The following is a 10222-nucleotide window of genomic DNA, read 5'->3' as shown; positions in this document are numbered from 1 at the left end:
CCAGTAAGTAGGTGTACAGCGTACACTGTAGTGTGTAGCACACAGGAGTATTAGCTTATTACGTACACGTTGGTAAGCTGTCTTGTGGCAACTGACGAACTGAAACAAACGAGCGTGCTGTGTGTGCAACAGCGCGACAAACATTACCTGTCCTTTTATTAACTGCACAAGTAGTGCTGGTCATAGCTGCTGGCTACCTGTGTAAGGCTGTCATGGGTCTGTAGCTCTGTCAGCGTTTTAGGGAACATATTTAGTTTTAAAGTAAGTTACAGAGCTTTTCCTGTCTTTCTGGAGGGATTATATTTCACTAAAAACGATCTAATATGCATGTCCACATAATTATGCATTATTATAATATTTTAAAAAACACACGCTGTATTTTAAAGAACATACATTAAGAAGCAGATTATATTAGATTTATATTTTAAATAAGACAAAATTTGGATTTTACAGCAGTGAAATTATTGTATGTCTACAGTTTAAAAATGTAATAAGCTTTGCCCCTGCACAGAGTGGATAGTGAAACAAATGGAATCATCATAATGACATTATTTCATATTTATTACTTCCCCCTCCTCTTTGCTTTATTATTGTAGCTCTAGTAATAAATAATAATGTAAAGATTCTGGATCAGCACCATGATGCCCACAGTATATACAGTATTCTGAAGAAGGTCTAAAACGTCACTGTGTGTGCGTGCATGTGTGTGTTTTATTTAGATGGATTTTTAAAAAAAATACTCATGATATAACATTGTCCAGACATGGCTGGTAAGGACATGAGGAGGAAACAGTAGAGCTATGTGAGGCTACTAAAGGCAGTGCTATAACATTTTTCTCTCATCATTTTATTATAGATTAAGTGCAAGAGTTGTTAGGTGTGGATAATTTTTTGTTGCCTTATGGTTCCAAGCGCTGTCACCAATCTTTGCATTTTGTTATTATCTCATGACACTTGTTTAATCAGCTACCATCTCTCCTATGGACTCTTTAATGTCTACAGTCTCAGATCAGCACAGCCCTGCCCTCCAGCACTATCAGCAGCAGGAGCAGCAGAAACCCCTCAACAGCAACATTGTACCCATCAGGTAAAACATCGGCTACGTTTGCTTTGCCTTGTTGCCCATATTAGATTCTTGATGACTGTGTGTTGTTGTTATTCAGCCTGGTTCAATGCGCCCCTTTTTAACTTTGAGCACCCGCCCCTTTAAACCTCTCTGCACGGCCCTGCTGAATCGGATACATATCTGATGTTTCAGAAAGTGACTGCTGTTTGAATGGTCATGTCGCATTAAATCCGTCTTTTATGTCACTGACACAAGACAGAAGCCAATTATCAGCGCCTGATAAGACATCGTGAATGCTTCCTGGGCATCCCTTGTAGATGTTAGTGAAGACAACGTTGGAGAAACGTGAACATTTTATTTGTACTGTATAATCTGCAGATTCTGACAGAAATCTGCAACTATCCTTTGAAGCACCGCTCCTCTCTCAAACATCAATAAGGATAATTATTAGACCGTATGTAAATAACAAAAGCAAAATTGGGAAACGTAAAGTCGGAAACAAATCTTTATATTAATCTCCAGTGTTGGGGAGTAACAGAATACATGTACCGCCGTTACGTATTTAAAATACAAAATATGAGTAACTGTATTCCATTACAGTTACCGTTTAAAAGGGTGGTATTCAGAATACAGTTACTTTGTTGAAATAAATGGATTACACTGCGGTACTTTCCTGTTTCATATTGTCGCGGGTCAGGGCTGTTTGGGTTTTGTTTGACAGCTATGTTCTGTTGTTCCAGGCGGCAGCGTTACGGTTGCCATGGTTACAGGGCGACGCTCTCTCTGCGACTGTGTGTTTCCTGGGTGAGAGAGCGCCTTTTCGTTGTTGTTGTTGTTGTTGTTGTGCTAAGCTAACAGGCAGAATGCTACAAGCATAGCTCTAAAGAATGTAGCATCATGGGCAGTGTAGTCCGTGTTGCAGGGAGAATGGACTGCCATACACGTTATGGGTCTGTGAGCGCGAGGAGGTAGAAAAAGGGGAGTGGAAAGGTACGAGTTGTCATCGAGGAAAAACGGGAGCTGGAAGCATGTAAATATAATAATAATTATATTTACAGCCTATGGGTGGCTGTAGCTCAGGTGGGAGAGCAGGTCAGCCACTAATCAGAACGTCGGTGGTTCGATCCCAGGCTGCCTCCTGGCTGCATGCCAAATATCCTTGGGCAAGATACTAACCCCGTGTTTGCTTACTGGTGGTGGTCAGAGGGCCCGGTGGCGCCAGTGTCCGGCAGCCTCTCCTCTGTCAGTGCGCCCCAGGGCAGCTGTGGCTACCATAGCTTGCCGTCGCCAGTGTGTGAATGTGTGTGTGAATGTGTGTGTGAATGGGTGAATGACTGAATGTAGTGTGAAGCGCTTTGGGGTCCTTAGGGACTAGAAAAGCGCTATACAAATGCAGGCCATTTACCATTTATAACCACTGAAGCCAAGAAGAGAGCCTGACGAGCCCAGTTGTAAGTAAGTTCGTGTTTTCCTCCGAAAACAATACGTTCCGTTGAGTTGAGCGTTGAGCGTTCCTTTCAACGCCTCTCTCTGTCTCTCGCAAGAAAAGTTGACCCACACAACAAAGTAAAGCTATTTTTCGGCTACGAGCCGACATATTAGTCAGAGGTCCCTTTACTACAGTTCGGAGTCGCGGACCTTCAGTAATAGTAATAAATCACACAGCAATAGTACATTCACGTTGTTGTAAAAAGCATGATAATATATTAAGTAATCCAAAGTATTCAGAATACGTTACTGTCATTGAGTAACGTAACGGAATACGTTACAGAATACATTTTGGGGCATGTATTCTGTATTCTGTAATGGAATACATTTTAAAAGTAACCTTCCCAACACTGTTAATCTCAGACATTCACCGTCAACTTAACTCTTTAGGAGCTCCTGACTCTGAAGTAGACTTCCTGGTTCCCCCACTGTCGTCCTGTCAGTGATTTTCAAGCTTTACTCTTCTCTCCATAACTGACGTATCTAATCTCATTAAAAAATCTAAGTCATCCACCTGTCAACTTGACCCTCTCCCTACTGTGTTAGTTAAAGCCTGTCTTCCCTCGTTAGCACCTCTCATAACCAATATTATTCATTCCTCCCTGAACACTGGAATTGTTCCTGAAGCACTGAAAACGGCTTCTGTTATCCCAATTCTCAAAAAGCCTGGTGCAGACCCCAATAACTTTAATAATCTTCGCCCTATATCAAATCTCCCCTTTATTTCAAAAATTCTTGAAAAAGTTGTCGCCGCCCAGCTTCATTTACATCTCAATGACCATAATCTCTATGAACAATTTCAATCTGGTTTCCGCCCCAATCATAGCACAGAAACTGCTCTGTTAAGAATTACCAATGACCTTCTGATGGCAGCTGATTCTGGTCTCCTATCCATTCTCATCCTTCTTGATCTTAGTGCGGCGTTTGATACCATTTCTCACAATATTCTCCTGAACCGGTTAGCTTCCATTGGTATTAGTCACACCCCCCTTGCCTGGTTTACCTCCTATCTCTCAGACTGCACTCAGTTTATCCAACTTAAATCCCATTCTTCAACTCTATCCTGTTTCTGCTGGTGTGCCCCAGGGTTCAGTATTGGGGCCTCTTCTATTCATTATTTATATGCTTCCTCTTGGTTATATATTCTGAAAATATAATATAAATTTTCACTGTTATGCCGATGACACCCAGCTCTACCTTTCTTCATCCTTCCCACCTACTTCCCTCTCAGACTGTCTTATTGAGATTAGATCCTGGTTCTCCTCCAATTTCCTCAAACTTAACAGTAATAAAACTGAAGTTTTACTTGTTGGTACACCATCTATCTTAACCAAATCCCACAGTTTTTCCATTAACATTGAAAATTCTCCCACCCTTCCCTCCCCTCAGGTTAAGAGTTTGGGTGTCACACTTGATAATACTCTTTCATTCCAGTCTCACATTAATTACATAACCTGGTCTGCTTACTTCCATTTACGTAATATTAACCGACTCCACCCCTTCCTTACTCCCCATGCTGCCGTCATCCTTGTCCATAGTCTTATTACATCCCGTATTGATTACTGTAATTCCCTCCTATTTGGTCTCCCTAAAAGGTCCCTTCATAAACTCCTTCTTCAAAATTCTGCAGCTTGGATTATAACCCGTACTCCGTTAAGTGCTCATATTACCCCAGTTCTTCAGCAGCTTCACTGGTTGCCCATCGAAGCCAGGATAAATTTTAAAATCTTACTTCTTACATACAAGTGTATCCATAAATCTGCTCCTTCATATTTGTGTGACCTGCTCCATATCACCACTGTTTCTCGCCCTCTCAGGTCATCATCTGCTATTCATCTTACTGTTCCGTCCTCACACCTTATTACTATGGGGAACAGAGCTTTCAGTCGCTCTGCTCCCCGGCTCTGGAACTCTCTTCCTCCTGCACTAAGAAATATTGACTCCCTCTCCGTATTTAAGACACAGCTCAAAACACATCTGTTTAAACTGGCTTATTCACTTTAATGCTGATTTTATCTGTTGTCATGCTCCGTTTTGTAATTTTAACTTATTTTATCTATTTTATGACTACTGTTCCTTTTATTAATTGTGTTTTTTGTAAGGTGACCTTAGGTTTCTGAAAGGCACCCTAAAATAAAATGTATTATTATTATTATCATTATTATTATTATTATTATTAAGGGCCGTCAGTCAAACAATACTGTCTGTAGGGCTGCCATGATTAATTGACTACAGCAACTATCAAAATCGTCGATGACTGATTTAATAGTCGACGCGTCATTTGAAGCTTTGTAAGATCACAAAAGACGCAGTAATAAGTAGTAGGATTTAAGAGTGTAATAACGGACTGAAACAGAAGATGGCAGCACTGCATGTACAAGGATGCCAGCTGCCGTTAAACCCCGAAGAAGAAGAAGTAGCTCTGTCCCAGAATTCATAGCGCAGCCCAGCTCAGTTTCCAACAATGGTGGCAGCTAGTTAGTGTTAATATTACTCTTATTATTCTTTCTGGGTTACAAAATAAACATTTAACATATGTTCAGGCGAGAATGTAGCTGTGTAAACCTCAAATATCTGCTCAGTTGATCAAGACGCCACATATTTTCAAAAGCGCTCTGACGTTTTCGGAGACGTCTGTTACCCACTAGCACGATAGCTAGCCGGGGGCAAGGCTCACTAGAGCCCGTGAGAACACCGGACTCCCGGCAAATCGTCTTTCCGTCTTTCGCTACTCAGGTTACTCAGGTCACATTTTATTTGTAGTGTGAACGAGCAGACAAAAAAAATCAGATTTGATCAAAAAATCTGAATTGAGCATTAAGACCTGCAGTGTGAATGTAGCCTTATATTATCAGACATGAACATCTTCCATGCATCTACTGGGGAGACAGTACTACAGGGAGTGCAGAATTATTAGGCAAATGAGTATTTTGTCCACATCATCCTCTTCATGCATGTTGTCTTACTCCAAGCTGTACAGTCTCGAAAGCCTACTACCAATTAAGCATATTAGGTGATGTGCATCTCTGTAATGAGAAGGGGTGTGGTCTAATGACATCAACACCCAATAGGGCTTTGGAGCGTGATGTCACGGGGGTGGGCGTGGAAAGGATTTTGGCCCAATCCGCCATTTTGGGGGTCTAGCGCAAGTGAAAAGGGAGCGAAGTCACACACAACAGCCATGGTTCGTATTTGCTGCAATGTTCGATCACACGACCGGCAAGAGAATAAGGTTGAAAATGGTTTATCTTTTCATTCTTTCCCAACCTGGAAGCAACATGAGGCAGCTCGTGTATCGGATGTTACCAAACGAAGGCGTCTAGCCTGGATAGCAGCTGTGAGACGAGCTGATGTGCAGTTCGCTTCCATCTCCAAATATCTGTTGGTGCTCCAGACATTTTCATTCCGGTAAGTTTTAAATATGTTCATATCACTCTTTATAGCCTATTAGTTTTATTTTCTATGCGCTCTGAGGTCATAGCAAATTAGAACAAACATCCTACTGAGTGATTTTGCAGAACTACCTTCTATTTATAGAGTTGCTAATTATTTGGCATTATTGCAGCAAACCAGCCTATGAAATGGATGACATCGTGACTGGGTTCCAGTGCTACACAAGGGACCTGCTTCAAACATACCACCATGCCAATCAGATTACTTCTTCCATGTGAGGGTGAAGAGGTGACCCTCCTGGATAAGATGGTGAAGGTTTGCTGCGTTTTGGTGAACAGTGTGATAATAAAACCAGAGAAGAATGAAACCTGCTCCTGTTAAATGTTCTTAAGTATTGTGCTGTTAAAATTGCTGTATTTTTTCAAAAGATACAGTAAATAATGTTAGTAGTGGGTGATATCATGTAAACACTCATGATTTTGTGTAAACATTTTGTCATTTGTAAACTATAAATGACATGGATTCTACATTGTAACTGATGTGATGTTCTTTAAGGTGGTTTTAATAAAAAAAAAAAGAGGCAAAAATTTGTTTGTTTCTTTATTCAACTTTTGAACAGTGGTACTCAGTCAGTATATATTCAGTAAATGCAAATTATTTACACGGCAGTGCACTACAGGCATAAATCTAGACCCCTAGATAAAACATTATGGGTCATTCCCACAACCCACAGCTTTACTGTGTTCCAGCAAAGTATCCAATAGCAGTGACAACTCCTCCAAAGTAGCAGGTGGGATTTTTCTGTTTTGAGGACGGCTCCTTTTACCTGTCAATACGGATGGTCTGTTTATATTTTGATCAAGAGCCTTTTTTTTGGGCAGCTGAAGAGGAGAAGTCTATCTTATGGCCAACCTCTGGCTGTATCTTGGTCATATTACCCAGCAAAACCCAGTATGCAGGTTCATCTGTAACTGCCCTTGTGCCACGGATCAACACTGTTGCTTCTACATTAAACAGAAGAGCAGCAACATGGCTGCAGGTCTCTGCGACTCCGGCTATACAGGTGCAGTGGGCTGCTTCAACCTTCCCTGTGATGCTCACAGTGACCCATGACTGCAATGCTGGTTCAGTCAGTCTTTGAGAGTGCAGTACCTGAAACACACACAGACAAAGTTCATTTAAAGACAAGAACTATGAGCCAAGGCCGACATAAATGTGTTTTATCTACTTTATCATAAATGTAACAAAGTGTTTAGAAAGTTAGCACATACATGTAATTTTTGATTTTTTTATGTATCCATCTATAGAACGCTGCATGTTATATTCTAAATCTGCCTGTTCTCTGTCAGAAACCTGCCTGCAGAAAAATGAACCTAAAGTATGTAATGCAAGGATGTAATCACTTTCAAGATGGAGAAAGCATAAAGTGACAATTATGAATCACTTAATATGATAAGGAGATTCTGCAGGTCATTAATCAATGTATAAAACTAAAATAAAATGTATTTTTAGTGACACAGGATACAAACATGGAAGCAAGATGTATAATTAGGATTATTTATAATAAATATGAATAAATTAGTGCAATTTCTTTAACCATAAAGAATAACAATCCTTCAGGACAATGTCACATCAATGCACTGAACTCATTATGTTATCCACCTAACAGCCTCCACATGTTCTCACTGTAATTTCCCCCTCATGAATGAATTTATGTATTTAGTATTTAGTATTTATTTATTTATTGTCATTGTCAAGAACAATGAAATTGTGTTTGGGGCTTCCATACAACCCCAAAAAAAAAGAAGAAAATAATAAATACCCCTTAAAACCCAAGTGTACATATTTAACCCAGTGTGACTCCAATGCAATAAGACAATCCTTAGCAATAATGTTCGTAGAAATTCAGACAAAGACCTGAGAAACATGACAAAATACAACAATGCAACCCATTCAATATTATTGTACTGTGAGATATGATATCAGATATGATAGTTATCTATTTAAGAAAGGGGGGGGGGGGTGGCAGGAGGGGGAAGAGAATAAAGATATGATGCACCAATGCAGACCAGTTCATTGCTATTAAGAAGTTGGATATGGTTATTGTCCCTGAGAGGGGGGCAGAGAGTTCAGGAGCCTCACAGCCTGTGGATACAGGCTGTTGGCCAGTCTGGATGTTCTGGCCTGTATAGACCTGTACCTTCTCCCTGAGGGCAGCAGATGGAAAAGGTGGCGCGCAGGGTGATGTTGGTCCCGCAGGATACTGTGCACCCTCCTCAGACAGCGAGTGGGGAAGATATTACTGATCTCTGGCAGACTTGTTCCAATAATTCTGCCAGCTTCTTTCACCACCCGCTGGAGTGCTTGCTGATCGGCCTTGGTGCAGCTGGGGAACCACACTAGAAATCCATACGTCAGAACGCTGCTGATGGCACAGTTGTAGAAGTTCAACATCAGAGATCTGGGAATGTGTGCGCTCCGCAGTCTCCTCAGGTAGTAGAGGCGCTGTTGGGCCTTCCGTACAACTGAGGTGATATGGTTGCCCCAGGACAGGTCCTCGGTCACAGTTACCCCCAAGAATTTAAAACTGCTCACCCTCTCCACCGCCTCACTGCCAATGAAGAGAGGCAGATGGTTGTTATGACCCCTCTTCCGGAAATCTACAATGATCTCCTTGGTCTTTTTGGTGTTTAAGACCAAGTTATTGTCGTGGCACCATGACTCTAGTTGTTGCACCTCTGTCCTATAGTTTGTCTCATCATTGTTGGATATAAGTCCGAGCACTGTAGTGTCATCTGCAAACTTAACAATGAGATTGGATGCGCAGGAGGAAATACAGTCATGGGTGAAGAGAGTGTATAGCAGAGGGCTCAGAACACACCCCTGAGGGGCACCGGTGTTGACCACAAGGGTGGAAGAGGTGTTCTTACCCACTCTGACACTCTGTCTACGGTTAGTGAGGAAGTCCACAATCCAGTTGCACAGAGAGGAGTTAAGTCCCAGTTGGTGGAGTTTGGGACGGAGTTTGTATGGCCGGATGGTATTAAAAGCCGAGCTGTAGTCTACAAAGAGGAGCCGTGCATAGGTGTTCCTGTGTTCCAAGTGCTTCAGTAATGTGTGCAGCACTGTGGCGATCGCATCCTCGGTTGACCGGTTCTCCCTGTATGCAAACTGGTGCGAGTCCAGGGATGGTGGAAAAGCAGCTCTGATGTGTTTAATGACCAGTCTCTCCAGGCATTTGGCGGGAATGGGGGTGAGTGCCACAGGTCTGAAATCGTTCAGACATGTGACATTTGACTGTTTTGGGATGGGAATGATGGTTGCTGCTTTGAAACAGGATGGTACCAGTGAACAGGACAACGAGGTGTTATAGAGGTGAAGACGTCCGCCAGGTCCGCAGCACAGTCTTTTAGCACCCGGCCCAGCACTCCATCCGGCCCGGCCGCCTTCCTGGTGTTAATGCTCCGGAACACACGCCTCAGCTCATGAGTGCTCAGGACCGGAGCAGGGTCGGTTGAGGGGAGAGGGGACAGGACAGGGTCGGTGTTCTCCCTGTCAAAACGGGCATAAAAGAGATTTAGATCCTCAGCCAGAGTAGAACTGTCAGCTGAGGGTGATGGTGTTCTTCTTTTGTAGTCCGTGATAGCCCTGATGCCCTCCCAGACCTGCCTTGGGTTTGTGTTGTTCTCAAACCTGGCCTCGATACGCCTCCTGTGCTGCTGCTTGGCAGTCTTGATGCCTCTTCTCAGGTTGGCCCTGGCAGCACTGTATGCCTCCTGGTCCCCGGATTTGAAAGCGTTGTTCCTTGTTCGAATAAGTTGTTGAACTCCGTGTGTCATCCAGGGTGGATTATTAGGGAACACACGGAATCGTTTCCAAGTTGTTACATTGTCCACACAGAAACAGATGTAGTCCAAGACAGTGGAGGTGTAACTGTCCAATGCGACACGATTGTCAGTGTCCTGCACCTTGAATACATCCCAGTCTGTGCAGTGGAAACAGTCCTGAAGCATCGGAATAGCGTCCTGCGGCCATGTTCTCACGGTTTTGGTTGTAATCCCAGTGCTCTTGATCTTTTGTGTGTATATTGGGTGTAGCAGAAGGGAGAGATGGTCTGACAGACCCAGGTGGGGATAAGCCTGGGCTCTGTACGCATTCGCCATGTTGGTGTACACCTGGTCCAACGTTCTATCTCCTCTGGTAGCACACTTCACATTACGGTGGAAATTGTGAAGTACAGATTTCAGGTCCGCGTGGTTAAAATCCCCAGCCGCA

The sequence above is a fragment of the Maylandia zebra genome, linkage group LG10 (assembly GCF_041146795.1).
Source record: "Maylandia zebra isolate NMK-2024a linkage group LG10, Mzebra_GT3a, whole genome shotgun sequence".
In the NCBI taxonomy this organism is placed as follows: Eukaryota; Metazoa; Chordata; class Actinopteri; order Cichliformes; family Cichlidae; genus Maylandia; species Maylandia zebra.
Note: the sequence above shows the minus strand (reverse complement) of the source record.